At 48.5% G+C, this 17,890-nt stretch overlaps 1 pseudogene; it reads left to right on the top strand.

Annotated features, from left to right (window-relative positions):
• The first annotated feature begins 6,580 nt into the window (after positions 1 to 6,580).
• LOC132674615 (U2 spliceosomal RNA) lies at positions 6,581 to 6,674 on the top strand (annotated as a pseudogene).
• Positions 6,675 to 17,890: the final 11,216 nt, after the last annotated feature.

The raw sequence follows: 17,890 nt of genomic DNA, 5'->3' as shown, positions 1-17,890 counted from the left end.
AGGGATTCTCAAAGAAACCCAAGACAGTGTTAGTGGCCGACAGCCTGAAGACCACTGCCCGGAAGGAAACATGTCTCTACTGCCTAGAATAAGATCCTGGAAAGGCCGACAAGAGTAACCTCAGTGACACAGTCAGCACCCTGACCACAGACAAAGGTCACTCCTAATAGCAACGGTTTAAGAAGCAAAGAGGATGACACCTTCTCACCATCTCCAGCAGCCTTTCATTGCCATCAAGAGGGTGGGTGGAACAGCCTTCTGGATGGACTGCTCACCCCTGAAATGCGGGAGGCCTGAGGTCCTGGGGGGCTTTATGGCTGGCCTTCAGCCATCTGTCCCCAAGCAGCTCCAGGGGCCTCAGGGTGGCTTAAACGCGCCACAGCTGACTTCTGATTCAGTGACTCGGACCCTGGGGATGACTTGGGCATTAAATGGAAGCTCCAGGCAAGGCTTGCTCCGGCCTCCTCAGGAAGAACGCTTTACTCTGTGGCTTTCTCAGGCTTCACGATCAAAAGCTTAGTGTTTGAGACCAAATGCAGTGACCAAAAAAAAAAAAAAAAAAAAAAAAAAAGAAGGAAGGAAAGGAAAGGAAAGGAAAGGAAAGGAAAGGAGGAAAAAAGAAACTTCTTTCCGACAAATAACAATTTTTATCTACAGGTCTAAAACTTCCAGGGATATGCTGAATTCAGCCCAGGAGGATGTGCTGGGGGAAGCTGTGTCAACAGGCTCTGAAGCAAACAGACATCCACAGAAGCCAGGACTTAGACAAAGGAGAGCAGGTGTGAGGGGACACACAGGAAGTGTCCCCAGGGCAGAAAGTCTACACGACCTTTCTCTACAGGCAGCTCCTGGCCAGTTTTCACCTGGAATATCTTTGGCCCACGTCCAGGTTAAATGCCAGTTAGAAAGCTCTGCCCACTCGCTCTTTCCGGGCAGACAGCAACAGTGGTGAGCTCTAATCATTTACAAAGGTCACGATCGGGAGCGAGCCCCGGAGCAGTCATTTAAAATTCGATTGATCCCTATTTGTAGTCAAGGAAAGAAAATGGGCACTTGGACTGTATTGTAATTATGGGGCTTCCAGGCAACCGTAAATAGATGTGCAATCTCGATACTGGCAAATACCTGGGAGAAGAAATTATTACTCTGGTATCGCACGTTGCTAGGAAAGGTCGAAGATAAAATTGCGCATAAAAAAAATCAATCATCTTTTAGCTAATTTGCCCTGCTCACCACCCGTCAGGGTTATCACAATTATCAGATGTCTGCCGAATATATTAAGGATGAGGGTCTACTTGCGAAAAACGATCGCCAGGCAAGTGAAGGCCTCAAAAGCAGTGGGGACTCTGCAGAGCTGACAGCTGGGTGGGCTACAGGGGCCACAGCTCAGGGACAGGGTAGCAGAGCTCTCCAGACCATCTCGGAAATGAGCTTCAGTGCCCTCCCCGAGTGGGCACTGCAAACACCATCCCTATGCCCACTCTGCTGATGACGGGGGACAAAGGGCCTCCCCAGCCCTACTGGAGAAGGAAGGTCTGCTTGTCCTGGGAGTGACAGAGAGAGGACCAGTGGCTAGCACCTTCTGTGCAGCTTAGTCCCAGCAGGCTAGGCCTGGAGCTTCGACATCCATAAGCTTAACCCTTGCCACAACACCTGGAAATAAGCATTAGCCCCATATCACTGATGGGGAAACAGGCACACTGAGGTTCAGACGCGTGGCTGAGGCCACATGGAGGGAAGTGGCAGAGGGGGGCCCAGAGCCAGCTGGAAGTAGTGACCAGGTGGCACCTCATCCCATCTCAGGCGGGGCCGCACCAGCACCTCCAAAAGAGCTGAGGGAAGGGGTGGTCATGCCCACTCTCCAAATCTGCGTCTGCCCCTCTTCCACACCCCTGAAGAATCTGTCCCCCTTTGCATCCTTAGGAACCACAAGGCACTAGGCAAAGATGACACTTGCTGGGGCAGCTGGGTGGCTCAGTTGGTTGAGCATCCCACTTTGGCTCAGGTCATGATCTCGCAGTTCATGAGTTCGAACCCCATGTCGGGCTCGCTGCTGTCAGCCTGTCAGCGCAGAGCCTGCTTGGGATCCTCTGTTCCCCTCTCTCTACCCCTCCCCCAACTTGTGCTCTCCCAAACGTAAATAAAATATTTTTTAAAAAATGACACTTGCTGGACAGCAGACATTCCCTCTGTCAACTTCATGGGAAGCAGGGCTGGAGGGCTGGCTGTGGTTCTGCTTGGGGATGGTCTCTCACATCTGCCCCCTCCCTCAATCCCACCTTCATGGTCATTACTTACTGAGCTTGGTGTCCCCGGAGCTTAGTGACGGCCACCGTAGGGACTGGCAGCACCTCTCTCAGGAGTGATGCATATAAAGTCAAGATAACCCATTTCCCATTTCCCCACGTGGAAACAGCAGTGCTGGGACACCGGAAGTGGGCTGGGCACAGACGGAGGTGACAAAGGTACAGCCTTTTCTGGGAATCCACCTGCTGCCATGGGGCAACCTCTAACAGTATACTTACTTCTACAAATCTACACCAGGGAAATGATCAGGGTGTAGACAGATTGATGCACAAAGATGTCGACCACAGTGTTGTTTATAATGTGAAAAACTGTGAAGAACTTAAATATCCAGCGTTTGGGATGGGTCAAGTGCATTATGGCACTGGGTAGAATAGTAAGGGCAATTGCAGTGCTTTGTATAAAGAGTTTCTGGAGACAGGAGAAAACGTTCATGAAATGACACCAAGCAACAGCTATCACAAAACCCACGTATAAAATGATATAAAACCTTATGAAGAAAACATTCACAGATAATTTAGGACTATGGGGGGTGTGGTTCTGCTTCCATTGACATCTGTTCTCAAAATTATCCCCGTGGAGTCTTCCTCTTCCCCAAGCCCACAGCAGCCCCAGGAGCCCCATTCAGTTTCATCAGCAGGTGCTATTCTGTTTAATTGTTGCAGTAAAATACACGTAACACAAAATGTATCATTTTAGCCATTTCTAAGTGTAGGGTGCAGTGGCATGAAGTAAGGACATTCACATTGCTGTGCAAACATTACCACTACCCACCTCGGAACACTTTCTATCATCCCAAACAGAAACTCTTGTGCTCTAGTCTACTCTCTGTGGATTTGCCTGTTCTAGGGACCTCATATAAGTGGAATCCTACATTTGTCCTTCTACGCCTGGCTGCCTTCATTTAGTCCAACACATCTTCAAGCTTCATCCAAAATGGTGCACCCTCCCCACCCTTACCTCGCGGTCAGCGGTCACTCCCATTTGGCAGCTGAAGAAACTGAGGCTCACGAAGGTAGAGCGGAGACTTTTCTTCAGTTTGACTGACTCCATCGCTCGCGGCGGGCGGCAGGAAACCTGTTGTAAGAGGTCCAGAGTCAGGCAAGGGGCAGTGGTCTGGCCTCTTCACACTGAGTTATCTCATGCTGAACTTGCATGAAGGCACAAACCCCCAAATCCAGAGAATAAATGGCACACTCCAAAAGCTTGCCTCGGGCCGCCAGTGTGTTGCACAATATTCCCATCCTTCTGGGGAGCTGGTCTCTGGCACCCTGGCCTTGCCACCTTCCTCCCCCCCACCCCCCCCCCCCCGCCCCTGTGCATGGGCACAAGGTGAGGGGACAGCCTTGCCCTCCAGGCCAGCTGCAGACCAGCTTATACTCTCCTTTCAAATCAGTCCTCTGGGGCCACTTGGTGAGGGTCAGGACAGTCAGGACTAGTGGCCCCAGGAACTGGTCTTTCCCCATCAACCCCGGCTTTTTACTTCTGCCCGGGAAAGCGCCCCCACTCTGAAAACTCCACTATAGTCACCAGCGAATCCTTGAAAAGTCGACCTCTGTTAAAGGTGTTTTCCATGACCCAATCACAACAGCTAATTAATTGATACAGTCCTCTTAAACAGGTATAACACCTGCTAACAACACACATCTGATAGAATACAATACCTGTGAACTGGTGCTAGGCAATTATCAAGTTCCTACTCTGTTTAATACAACATATTACATCATACTGTGGTACAATAATCTTACAAATGGCAATCTCGTCCTGCTGTGTATCATTTTAATCCTAAAGTGATTATAACCGAAGATCCGGACAGGCCTGTCCCTGCAACCCTGGCTTTGCTCAACTCTCTCCCACTATCCCCAGCTTGAACAACCACAGGGCCTCCTCACTGGCCTCCTTGCCTTCCTCTTGCCTTCCTTGGGTCTATTCTTTCCACGAGAGACAGAGTGACCTTTAAAAAATGTAAATCAGATCATGTCATTCCCGGCTTCAAAAGCTCCAAGAGCTTCCCATGGCCTGCAGGCTGTGCCCCAGCGGTGTCCCAGTCTCATTCTCCCCACTGGCCCTACAGGACATGGCGTCTTCCCTCTCCCTTGAACACCTGCCCCAGGGCCTTTGCACTGGCACACCCTCCTCCAGTTCTCTGCCCAACTGGGTCTTTCTCATCACTCACAGTCAGTGCTGCTGTCACCTCCTTAGAGAGACTTTCCCTGACCAGTCCAGCTAAAGTAGCCCTGTCACTCTCTGTCACATTGTCCTGATGTATTTTTTCATGCATCTTATCCGTATCTAAAATTATTTATTTTTCTTTTTTTAAATATTTTTTAATGTTTATTTATTTTTGAGAGAGAGAGACTGAGTGTGAGCAGGAGAGGGGCAGAGAGAGAGGGAGACACAGAATCTTCGGATTCTGCAGGCTCCAGGCTCCGAGCTGTCTGCACAGAGCCCGACGCGGGGCTCCAACTCACAAACTGTGAGATCATGACCTGAGCCGAAGTTGGACGCTCAACCATCTGAGCCACCCAGGCACCCCAAAATTTATTTATTTTTAATTACATGTTTACTCTCCAAGGTTAAACTCTCCGAGTCTGTGTTGATAACTGCTATGCCCTCAGGGACTATCACACATGAGGCACTCGGTAATGTTTGTTGACTGACTGATGGAATAATCTTGTTTTTAAGAAGTCCCTTTTGAAAATATTTTTTTATTGAGTATAGTCGATACACATTACATTAGTTTCAGGTGTACAACATAGTGATTCCACATCTCTATTCATTATGCTGTGCTCACCACAAGTACAGCTACCTTCTGTCACCATACATCCCCATCACAATGTCATTGACTGTATGTCCCATGCTGTGACTTTTATCCCTGTGACTTATTCATTCCACAACTGGAAGCCTATGTCTCCCACCCCACTTTGACCCTTTTTACCCCTCCCTACTCCCCTTCCCTCCCGTAGCCATCAGTTTGTTCTTCATATTTATAGGTCTGATTCTGCTTTTCGTTTCTTTATTAATTTGTTTCGGTTTTTTACCTTCCACATGTGAGGAAAATCATATGGTACTTGTCTTTCTCTGTCTGACTCATTTCACTCAGCACAATACCCTCCAGGTCCAACCGTGTTGTCACAAATGGCACGCGTTCCTCCTCCTTTTTCATGGCTGTGTAATATTCCAGCTACATCTTCCTTAGCCATTTATCTAACTTCCTTTTACTCTATGGCTCCCTCAGCCTCCGTCTTATGATTCTCCTCCTCGAAGGAGTTGCCTCCACTTTGCCACATCTGCCCCCTCCCCCAGTTAGATGCTGCCCTCTCCCCTCCACCCCACTGCAGCTGCCTCTACCGAGGCCACAAGGGTCACCTGCTCTGGTGGCTTCCAGAGCCTCAGCCATGCCCCCAGGTCAACCTGCCTGGATATGCAAACCCCACCCAGTGCTGACTGGACTGAGCACCGTCCCCTGCCCCTGCTCCTCTTCCTAGGCTCCCCATCCCAGCAGGTGCCCAAGCCAGAAACTCAGGAGCCTGGGGCATGTGCTTTCCGTGTCTTGGCTGCCTCCCCTGGGCACATGTGATTCAGCACAGCAACCACGAACAGTCTCATGCACACAGCCTGGGTCCCATCTCAAATGCCTCAGCACCCACCAGACTTTTCAGTGCCCACGGGTGGCCATTAGCAGGACGTGGAGGGATAATGCCCCTGGGTCACTGTGATGGTTAGGTCTATGTGTCATCCTGACTGGGCCACAGGGTGCCCAGATGTTTGGTCATACTACTTCCGAAGGTATCTGTGAGTGTGCTTTCAGATGAGATTAACACGTGCGGTTGGTAGACGGGACAAAGAAGACTGCCCTCCCTCATTCAGGTGGGCCTCATCCAACCCGTTGAAGGTCTGAATAGAACAAAAAGACTGATCCTCTCATGAGTAAGAAGGAATTCTCCCTGCCTGACTATTTGACCTGGGACATCAGTTTTTTCCTGCCTTCAGAAGTGAGCTGAAACATTTGTTTTTTTCTGGGTCTCTAGCTTGCTAGTCACAGATTTTGGAATGTCACAGAGCCAATCTCCATATTCATGTGAGCCAATTCATTATAATAAATCTCTTTATATATATCTCTCTCTTTATAATAAATATTTTTATAATAAAAATTATTTATATTATATCTCATATAATAAACCTCAATAAATCTCTTTATATATCTCTCTCTTTATAATAAATATTTTTATAATAAAAATTATTTATATTATATCTCTTATAATATACCTCAATAATCGCTTCTCGGCCTTTTGGCTAAGATCAAGTGTAGTATCTGTTCTTATCAGTTTAATATACCTCAATAAATCTCTTTATATATATCTCTCTTTATAATAAATATTTTTATACTAAAAATTATTTATATTATATCTCATATAATATACCTCAATAAATCTCTTTATATATATCTCTCTTTATAATAAATATTTTTATAATAAAAACTATTTAAATTATGTCTCATATAATAAACCTCAATAAATCTCTTTATATATATCTCTCTTTATAATAAATATTTTTATATTGAAAATTATTTATATTATATCTCATATAATATACCTCAATAAATCTCTTTATATATATCTCTCTTTATAATAAATATTTTTATAATAAAAATTATTTATATTATATCTCATATAATAAACCTCAATAAATCTCTTTATATATATCTCTCTTTATAATAAATATTTTTATAATAGAAATTATTTATATTATATTTCATATAATATACCTCAATAAATCTCTTTATATATATCTCTCTTTATAATAAATATTTTTATAATAAAAATTATTTATATTATATCTCATATAATAAACATACATATATATATATATATATGGCTGTCGTATTGGTTCTGTTTCTCTGGAGAATCTGACTGATACAGGCAACCACCAACCAGTGGGAAAAGGGAGCAAGTGGATTAATGCCTCAGCTTCCTGTCCTTCTGAGGGACAATTCTGAGGAGTACCCCATGTGGTTTCTCTGGCCACCGCAGTCTCCAGCCCAGTCATGCACCTGCACGGGAGTCTCTCCCTTCCCTGCTCTGCTCCCTCTGTGCTCACCCTCTGCTTCCTGGACTCACTCCTACACCCACAGCTGAGTCTCAGGCTGGCTCACAGCAAGACCCAACCCGGACACGTCCTAGGTGCTGCCAATTCCACCAAAAGACACATCCGCTCAGCCCCTGGTCTGGGGATTCCACCCACAGGTCTGTCTGACGGTGTCCCTACGGCTTCCTGTGGCTGCTCTAACAAATTACCATGAGCTTGACGGATTGAAGCAACAGAAAGGTATTCATTCTCCCACGGTCCTGGAGGTCAGAAGTTACAAAGCTGTGTCCCTGGGCTGAAATCAAGGTGTCAGCGGGCCTACACTCCTTCCAGAGGCTCTAGGGAACGATTTGGCCCATGCCTCTTTCAGTGTCTGTGGTCATTGGCGTTCCTTGGCTTGTGGCCACATCGCTCCTGTCTTTGCTTCCATGGTCACATTGCCTCCTCCTCTTCTGTGTGTGTCAAATCTCCCCCTGCCTTCCTTTCATAAGGATACATGTGATGGCATTTAGGGCCCACCTGGATAATCCTGGATAATCTCCCCATCTCAATAATCCTTAACTTAAGCATGGCCATAAAGCCTTTTTTTGCCATTATAAGGTCACATCTGATATCTTTTTTTAAGTTTATTCATTTATTTTGAGACAGAGCATGCAAGCAGGGGAGGGGCAGAGGAAGAGGGGGACAGAGGATCCAAAGCAAGCTCTGTGCTGACAGCAGAGCCCAATGAGGGGCTTGAACTCACAAACCGTGAGGTCACGATCTGAGCCAAAGTCGGACGCTTAACCGACTGAGTCACCCAGGTGTCCCTAGAATCTGTTATTGCTGAAGGGCCATTATTCAGCTATCACAATCTTACCATGACCAGTCCTGTGACTATTGCAGAAGGCCTCCTTTATGACCCCATCAAATCCATTCTCCAGGCTGTCACCAGAGATGCCCTTCTGGAAGGCAAACTGGATGGTCTTCTGCTGCCTGCAGACCGGTGCTGATGGCCTAGGCAAGGCCGCAGCCCCCTTCACTGCCTCTCGCTCTCCAGCTCTAGCCCCAGATGCACCGGGGGCCGGGAAGGCTCTGGAGCCCTGTGCACACACGGAAGGGCCTGGCTCCAGGGTACTGCGGTCAGGCAGGAATGCAGATGCCAAATATTTAGGAGAGCCCAAAATTCCAGGTTTGTCGGTTTGGTTTTGAATGTAAAACCTCTTAGTGTTTAAATGTTGGCAGCTTATTTAAAAAGAAAATGTAACATAGTATAGGCCACACAAAGCGGTCTTCAGGCTGCCCTTCGGCAAACTCTCTGCCCAGCAGCTGGACCATGTTGCTCCTTTATGGCCCCAGGCCTTTGCCTGCTCTCGCCCCTTTGCTGGAAACACTCCCCTGACCATCCCGCCCCAGCCTCAGTATGCTCCTTGTCTGACAAATCCCTGTTCTCCTTTGCTCTTAGCTGGCACCTCTGGTGGCCTGAGTCCTGCCCCAGCTTACATCTGCAGGGATGGTGCCTGCCCACGGTCTCCGTCTCCCTCCAGACCCTGATCACCTCACGGATGAAGACGCACCCCCTCGTAGCAGAGAATCTGGCCCCTAGGGAGCACTCAACAGATATCTGCAGTATTATGACCATGTCTTCACCCTTAAGAAAACATCCAACGTTTTATTTTCAGAACATAGCCACAGAATCACCAAATTTGGAAGTATAAATATGGGTTAAAGTTGTTCCAAAATGAGCTCTTAAATTTAGACTTCAGGATTGTTTGGTCTACTCCGGCAAAGGACAGACGGGAACAAAATAGCTGTGGCCTGCATTTTTCTGGGCAGATTCACCACTCACCGATTTGTACGTGGTCGGCTGAGAGCACTCGGCAGGTTGTCCCGCTGCTCAGGAAGCGGGACCCCTGCTCCCACCCGCACACCCCTTTATCCAATACACCAACACTACTGTGAGCACCACCAGTCATTCTTATGAGCGTGAATGGCGATCACTTCACTGTCTTGTGTAGACCAGCTTGACCTCACTTGGCCTTGTAGCATCCCACACCCCCCACTAGGAAGGAGATCAGGTGTCACCGCAATAGGAAAGTCGAGCTGCTGGGAGTTTACACTCCTGTATTAACTATTAGTGTAAAGGAACACACCATAAAGCATAGAATGCTTCCCTCATAATAACCAATACAGAGTAATGAAGCCAATGAATACAAAGTAGATTGCAAAATCAATCGGAGCATGGTCTAGGTGGGATTCAGGGAGGGGCGGGCAGCATACATTTGGCCCAAATGAGCTGGGAACAGCCATTCCTGAAACAGAATCGAGTGGCTTTGCGCTTTCCAAGCTGTCTGCCATCGGCACACATTACCCTTAGAATCCAGTAAAAAGATGAACATTTTACGTGTGTGGAGAAACTGTTAACTCCAATTAGCAGAGGCTTTCTAAGAGCCCACAATGCCACTGAACTTGGGAGTGGGGGTGGGGGACAACGGGAGGTGGGCAAGACTTTGCCCTCCAGGAATTTGTCACACACTTGGCAAACATGAGCATCACGTGTGGCACTCAGCCCACAGTGGGGGCCACGCTTGGTGGGCACCCAATGGGGGTGGCGTGGGCTGAGAGGGCCTCATGTCCCGGGAGAGAACTTGACGAGGCTTTCAGTTGCTATTTTCATACTGCTTTCATTTCACTCTGTGTGTGTGCGTGTTCCACATCTTCATTTTCTTGTCACTCATGTTACTGAAGCAAATGACTTGCTAAAGGAACAAAGTCTGGCACCAAAAGTGTTCTTTACGTTCACAGAGACCCGGGTTTCTGTCGGAGCACCGATGTGTTTGCGAGAGGCCCCAAGTGCGTGGCCCCTCCCGAGAAGCATCTCCCAGGCACACTGGCTCTCTGAGGGACCATTTCAGTGCCCGGCATACATAAATGATGCTGATTAAATCTTGATGGATTACAGATCAATCCACACATCTTCTCTAACCCTGGACAGCGAAGCCTGATGGCGATGGGAGCATTCTGGAGACAGTGGAGTCATGCCTCCTGACTTTCCCCAGGTAGAACGCTTTTAAGCAGATTTGGGGGCTGCCGAACTCCTCTAAGTCAATATTGCGACATCACTGTGAACTTGAGCCTCATGCGGTGACCTGAAATGCTCGCTCCATAGACAGGACTTATCTGAGAAGAAGGTGCTCTCACCCATGGAGGTGAGCTGGGGCCCAGGGATTCCTAAGTTAGAAAGGGGTCCAGATCTGGGTCCCCTGGCTCCGCCTCCTGCCTGGCACAAGCCTGACCACCCACCATAGGGAAGAGGGACTTTGTTTAAAAAAAGGGGGGGGGGCATACCATATTAGGGTTGGTACAGCTTGCAATTGTCATTTTACAGCCAATTGAGAAGCAGCAGTGTATTCTGGTGGTGACGAATTCATCGTCATGTCCAACACCACCTGGACGGTGGGTGTGAACGTGTCTGGATTTTCCATTCTGTAGCTAGAACCCCGTAAACTGTGAAGGGGGAAGTCTCACATAGCTACAAGCCACAACTGCTGGATCTACAAATAGGAGGCATTAATTCACTCTGATGCTTAGTCCCTAGGCTGGCAGCCTCCTCCCAGGCAGCCCTCACCCTCCCATCCCCCAAGACTTGATCGTTGAACCTCAGAATCTCCTCCCAGTCTGTACTGGTTCAGACCTGGCTGGCTCTTGCCATGATGGTAAAAAAGCCTCTGCCATCGGATGGCAGGATGCCTTGGAAAGCGTTGTGACAGGTGCCCCTGTTGTACACCTGGGTGGCAAAAGCCTCCTCTATATATTCAAACCTGCCCTAAATCCTTCCATCCTCTTCACCCGGGGCCCTCCTGCAAACCCTCCAGAATCATTCCGAGTGGGAACCTGGATGAGTCCTTGCAGCCCCTGAACACACCGTGCACATTCGCATCTCCTTGCTGTGCACCTGCTGCTCCTTGTCTATCTTCAGCCCCATTCATCCCGTAAGACTCCGTGTCACCTCCCCCGTGATGCCACCCTCTCCCGGCTGCTGCTTTGGCACTTAGCAGTGTGTTCCCTATATCTCTGCAAACATGCGTCACTCTGCCTGTCTCTCGTAAGCTTCGTAAAGCCAGGAGATGGTGTCTTTTTCATCTTTGCATCCCCGGTTACTTGCACTGACCCTAGCAAAAGGCAGGTGCTCAAATCCCGTTTGAGGAACCGAACCGAGTGTTCGGGAAGTACTGCGTGCCACGCTGCCGCCCGAATCTTCGGCACAATTCTCAAGGTCAAACAGGTAGAGGCTCTCACAGAGGCGGCTGGTTTTGCCTGGGAAGTTCCTGGCCGACTAGTACCCACTGCCAGCTGTGTCCCTGCTCCCTACATCGGACGGTTCCTGCACCCAGGGCTGGAGCTGTGCGGAGGGCCAGTGTGCCACAGAAGCCAAGCACACTTCTGCATCCTCCCCTAGAGTCCTACAGACCTGCTCCTGCAGAGCCAGGGGGCCCTCCTGGGGCTGACACACATTGGTATGAACGGTGTGAACAGTAATAGTGCAGTGAGAAACACCCCGCTGACGTCCAGGATAAAAGGCTGGCCTTCGGGACCCGACTGCTGTTCCCTGCCCCTGCAGCTGTCTCTCCTTTCACTCACTCACTCTCTAGCCCTGGCAGTCCAGTCCCTCACACCCCCCTGCAATGGGCTGGGCTGTGTGTCCCACACAATTTGCTGCTTCTCTGGTTCTTTCCTCCATCTGCACATGGTGTCCTGAGGAAGGAGATGGTCTCTGCATGCTGGGGCTTCCCTCAGGGCTGGGGCAGTGTTTTGCATTCAGCAAGTGCTCAATGTGTGCTTGTGGGCACAAAAATGGATATTCGTGACGGTGGAAAAAGCACTCTAGAAAACAGCTACCATGGTGTGTGCCCTTCCCAGGAGGAGCAGGTATAAAATTCTACTTCCTAAGAAATATTTGAAAATCTTTCGCCTGAATCTCTGCAAGTGAGCATGTACGATTACTGCAAATGCTATGGATGAGTGGAAAGGTCAACCGTGTTTAAGATATTAATTAACCACAAAGACTGATAATGGGGTTCTTTAATCAGGCTCTGCAGCAGAGACACCTAGATCTGGTGGGGTTGAGCCCCTTCCTTTCTTTACTTTCTCTACCCACCTGCCTTTCAGCCAATGAGAGTTCACTGCCTCTTCCTATTCTCCTTTGACTGGAATACTTAATTTTCACCAAGTAGTTGGAGAGGAAGCCGCTGAAACTGCTTTCTAAAGGGCCGTATGCAAGTAGGAAAAGGAGGCAACATGTTGTTTAAAGATACTATTGTTTCTGGGGTTGGATCCATGGTCTGATCAAGCCAAAATATCATTTAAAATTTTTAAATCTTCTTTTAAAGGCACACGAACACATCTAAACCCCCAATTCCGCTAAGGGGGATCTCTACTACAAAAGAATTACCTGCTGTGCCCTGTTTCTTCCCCAGCAGGCGGGGCCCAGGGGAGGCTGGGGAGGAGTTTCTGGTCAAACACCCTCCTTGGAGGCCGGGATTTCAGAGGCTTCCCTCCCTCTGCGAGCGAACAACAAGCCGCCAGACCAGGCTCCGAGAGCTCACACAGAGCAGCTGTGTTTCTCGCTCAACACCCTCTTTCGCCAGACGAAGGACACTGATTCACAGAGAGGAGACACACATGCCAGGCCATTTTTCCTACACTGACAAGAAGTAAATTAGGAAATCATGTACGTACAATACAGGAGTCGTGCCTTCCTATTGATCACATGTGATTTACATCTTACAGAGATGTGAGTTCTCGTATTCTCACTCCACAAGGAAAATCTCAATGATTTATTCATTTCAAATAAAAAATAGAAGGTAGATGAGAAGAATGACTTCACAGACGCCTCGTTCTCGGGGCACTGGTGCGAGGCTCTCGCGCGCACTGCCCGAAGGGCTCCGTGTGCAAGTCCCTCTAATTAACAAGGTGAATCAGGCGGCAGCTCTCTAATTAGTGAGCATGACAAGCCGGCGGAAACAGGCAGACAGACTGGTACACAGAGCTGGCCAACAAAGGCACAGCACATTCCGAATTAAAAAAAAAAAAAAATGCAGATTTCTGCCAAATAACTATTAAAAGTAAGATGTTTGGCGGGGGGAGAACACCTCATTCTGATGCTCGCGTCTCATGTGCACCCCTCACCCATTCTCAGGGATTACCAGCTCTTTGGCAAGACAGGGTTTCCCTCAGCTCTTTGTGCAACATTTCCAGGCAAGGCGGGCATTTTTACTTGAAATAAGAATCAACATCTTCATTTGGGAGTTCTGATCGATTTGTGTGTGTTTTAGCCCAGGAAGTAGTACCTGCCACTTTTCATTCCTAATTCTTCCAAAAACTGGAGATGGCTGATGCAAAACCCTCTCCGGAGACATACTCAGAGCTGCTCAGTCCCACGGGACCTGCGGCAAGGAGGCCCCAAAGGGCAGAAACAAATGGAGACTCCCAACTCTCCAAAGAGGGGCAGAGCCCATGCAGGGCCACACCTGGTCACTGGCTTAGCCGCAAGGGGAGCCTCGGCTGCAGAGGGCATACCAGCCGCTTGCCCTGGTTTTACCCGGTTAACAGCCGACGATGGTTAGCTAGTCCTCTGAGCGTGCCCAGCAGCTGGGGAGGGGTCTTGAGGGCAGCCGCCAGATGAGCTCCTCTCCGCGTCAGCTCAGTGCAGCCTGAGGTCACCCACAGCATGACTGTGTGTCGGTGGGGACACCACCATTCACGTCCGCCTCCTCGTCGATGGCACCTTGCAGCCTGGTGGGTTTGACCTCACTGACGACTGTGAATGACCTTGCACTCTTTCTGTTCCGGCAGCATCCAGTGTAGCTCGAAAGGTAATTTCTTTCTCTCTCTTTTTAACATTTATTTTATTTTTGAGAGAGAGCGAGCAGGGGAGGAGCGGCGAGAGACGGGGACAGAGGATCTGAAGCAGGCTCTGCACTGATAGCAGAGAGCCCGATGCAGGGCTCGAACTCAGGAGCCATGAGATCATGACCTGAGCCGCAGTCAGATACTTAACTGACTAAGCCAGCCACCCAGGTGCCCCTCCAGAGGTACTTTCTTTAGCAGCAGGGATTAGTTGTTAGCTAACTGCTAAAAACAGTCTTCTGGAGGGAGAACAGACTGACTCTGATTTGGATACCACACCTATTGGACACGAGTTCTGTGCCAAACACGGTGCGGGGCATTTCTGCTGCAGCGGGCACTGATGTTACTATTGTGGTCAAGTCATAGAAACAGGGCATCAGGAGGGTGAAAAAGTGTGCCATGAGTCCTTCAGAAAATGCTTCTGCAGGGGCGCCTGGGTGGCTCAGTCAGGTGTCTGACTCTTGATCTCAGCTCAGATCTTGACCTTACGGTCATGAGTTCAAGCCCCACATTGGGCTCTATGCTGGGCATGAAGCCTACTTAGAAAATGCCTCTGGGGCGCCTGGGTGGCTCAGTCGGTTAAACACCCGGCTCGGTTTCTGCTCAGGTCATGATCTTGCAGTTTTGTGGCTTTGAGCCCGTCAGGCTGTGCTGGGAGCACCAGAGTCTGCTTGGGATTCTCTCTCTCTGTCCCTCCCCAACTCATGCTGTCTCTGTCTCTCTCGAAATAAATAAATAAACTTAAAAAAAAAAAGCCTCTGAAAGCAATGAATTCTGGGTTTATACCCCAATCTGCACCTCTTCTCCCTCTCCTTCCTCAGACTCATGTTCCCGGCACTCGACTGGCAGGCCAAAGATGCCACTTCATGAGACTCCCTGCACTTCTCAAGCAAAGGCCAGTCACAACAGTAAACTGTAAGACCGGTAAGCAATCCAACGGTTCTTTGGATTGGAGAGTCGTTCTGCCTCTCTCCAAAGAGAAATCAGAATGACAGGTTTAGAAATGTGGGGGCCTGCTTAAGGGCAGCCCTCCCTCAGCACCATCGCTCGCCCTGAAACACTGAACCTCATGAAAGATTATTTCAGAGTGGGTACCTGTGAAAAAGATCTGTGTGGCAGTCAGGAGAAAGGGGCCAGGCAAAATAAGAAGGCAAAGGGACGCTGTGGCCCACCGGAGGACACATCTGCTCCACTCCACTGTGGCGGGGGGTCCCTTCCTGCTGTGGGCCTCGGTGGCTCCCGGCTTAACTTTTCTTCTGGCTTCTCTCTGCATCCACGCAAACACCCCTCCACACGCCCTCTCTGCCTGCTTCAACTCTTGATTCACAATTGCATAGTCTCTCGTCCTACGCACGAAGTGGGCACTGAAGAGTCTCCAGCACACGCTGGCCACAAGGGCAGCAGTGGCCAAGGGGACAATAAGGACAAGCCTTTCTCCCCTTCCTCCATAGTTTCCCCACCGTGGAGGGGGCTTCATAGCCCCCCTTCCTGGAAAGCTTCCACGAAGCTTTCCTGGTCACCCTCATCACCAACTCTGGATCCCGTGGGGACCTCATGGCACTTTTTTTTTTAAATTTTTTTTTTAATGCTTATTTATTTTTGAGACAGAGAGAGACAGAGCGTGAACAGGGGAGGGTCAGAGAGAGAGGGAGACACAGAATCCGAAGCAGGCTCCAGGCTCCGAGCTGTCAGCACAGAGCCCGACGTGGGGCTCGAACTCACGGACCATGAGATCATGACCTGAGCTGAAGTCAGACACTTAACCGACTGAGCCACCCAGGAGCCCCATCATGGCATTTCCTTGATGCTTGTCATATTCGGCTTCGTACCGCATTGCCTTCCGTGCAGCAGAACAAAATTATCCATCCTTTCAACCAAGTCAGACCTGGGCTCAAATTCTGCCCCTGCCAATTTTCGGCCACACCACTGTACTTATAGGTGACATCCTTAAGTTTCTGTTTCCTCAGCTGGGAAAAGCAGAAATAACCCTCCTACCTTGCAGAGGACGAAATGAGATAAAGCTATGAAGTGGCTTCGTGTGGAATCTGAAATAGAGTGGGTGCTAGGGAGTGATTTAGCAAGGATTCTTTTCGTTGTGGGGACTGCCTGGTATAATTTCTTTATAATGATGGATTTGAGTTTCACTTAGGTCTGGTACCAACCCTAAGCAGTCAGAAACTAGCTCTGTGACCTTGTGCAATGCAAGAAACCCCTCAGAGCCTCAGTTGCCTCCATAATATGGGGTGAGCCAGACCTCACTCACAGGTGTGGTTTAGTGAAGTAGTGGGTGCTGGGGTACTCAGCACAGGGATCATCTGATAAACATGAGTCAGAAGCGAGAACTGTGTCTCCTTCATCTGCATGAGCCCAAACCTGACGAAGAATTCGAGCGCGAATGCCGCTCTCAATCAAAGAACACTTGTGGAAGGAATGAGAAGGCAAAAAGTGTGATAGATATCTGTTCCTCTTGCAATTTGTATTCTTTCTGGCTTTGGACAAGAGGCCTTTCCCGGGCCTCGGCATTTTCAATCCTTAAAATGGGAGACAACCTGTCAACCTCACTGGATTGCTTCTAGAATTAATCCTTTAAAAAATGGAAGTCTAGAAAAAAAGGAGGTCAGACTACGAAACAAGGACTATTTCAGAAATTCAGGTAATTATTTCACGTGGAGTGACTATGATAGACAATATATATGACATTGATTATAATCCCATGTTTTTACTTGGCCAAAATTGGTGGTCACTTTTTTTGCTTGATACTAATCAAAAGGTATCTGCCTTTTTAACCTGTGGAGGCAAGCCATCTGAGGTAATCTGTGACAGCTGTTTTTACATTCAACAAGGGAATTTTAACATTTCATTTAAAAAACTGCCATTTTGTGCAAATAGCTTTAAGTGTCTGAACTTTCTTACTGGAAAGTTAGTACACAGTTAAAAAATAAAATTCCAGGGGCACCTGGGTGGCTCAGTCGGTTGAGCGGCCGACTTCGGCTCAGGTCACAATCTCGCGGTCCGTGAGTTCAAGCCCCGCGTCGGGCTCTGTGCTGACAGCCTGGAGCCTGTTTCGGATTCTGTGTCTCCCTCTCTCTGACCCTCCCCCGTTCATGCTCTGTCTCTCTCTGTCTCAAAAATAAATAAATGTTAAAAAAAAAAATTATAAAAAAAAATAATAAAATTCCAAAGTAAATTTTTAGGGATCGCAAACCATTGAAATAAACAGCCTAAGTTTACTTAAGTTGGGGGCAGAATGATAAGAGATGCATTAAGTAAATTATAATTTGTCTTTAGGAATATCTTTTGGTGCTAACGTCTTCTACCTGCATCGCTGAAATGCTTATTTTATCTGAAAACCACCTAGAAATAAAAAAGCACTAGATGATACTTGTTCAGCCCTGCGGAACACCTGTCCCCGCTCAAAGAAATCCCCCACGGCCAGAGACTCTGTGACGGTCACACCAACCATACCCATGGGGAGTTCATATTCTTAGGGCATTGCTTTTCCAGCAACAGGTAATGTCAGGGACCAGGGCTAAATGGGGGACTCTTCATGAACAGCCTTACTTCTGAGTCCCCTGGTGAGAAGTCCAGCACCAGGTATATTCGCTTCCTA

This window comes from Panthera onca, chromosome E2 (genome assembly GCF_046562875.1).
Source record: "Panthera onca isolate mPanOnc1 chromosome E2, mPanOnc1 haplotype 2, whole genome shotgun sequence".
Lineage (NCBI taxonomy): Eukaryota > Metazoa > Chordata > Mammalia > Carnivora > Felidae > Panthera > Panthera onca.
The sequence above is the reverse complement of the archived record's forward strand: the minus strand, read 5'-3'. Positions and strand labels throughout refer to the sequence as shown.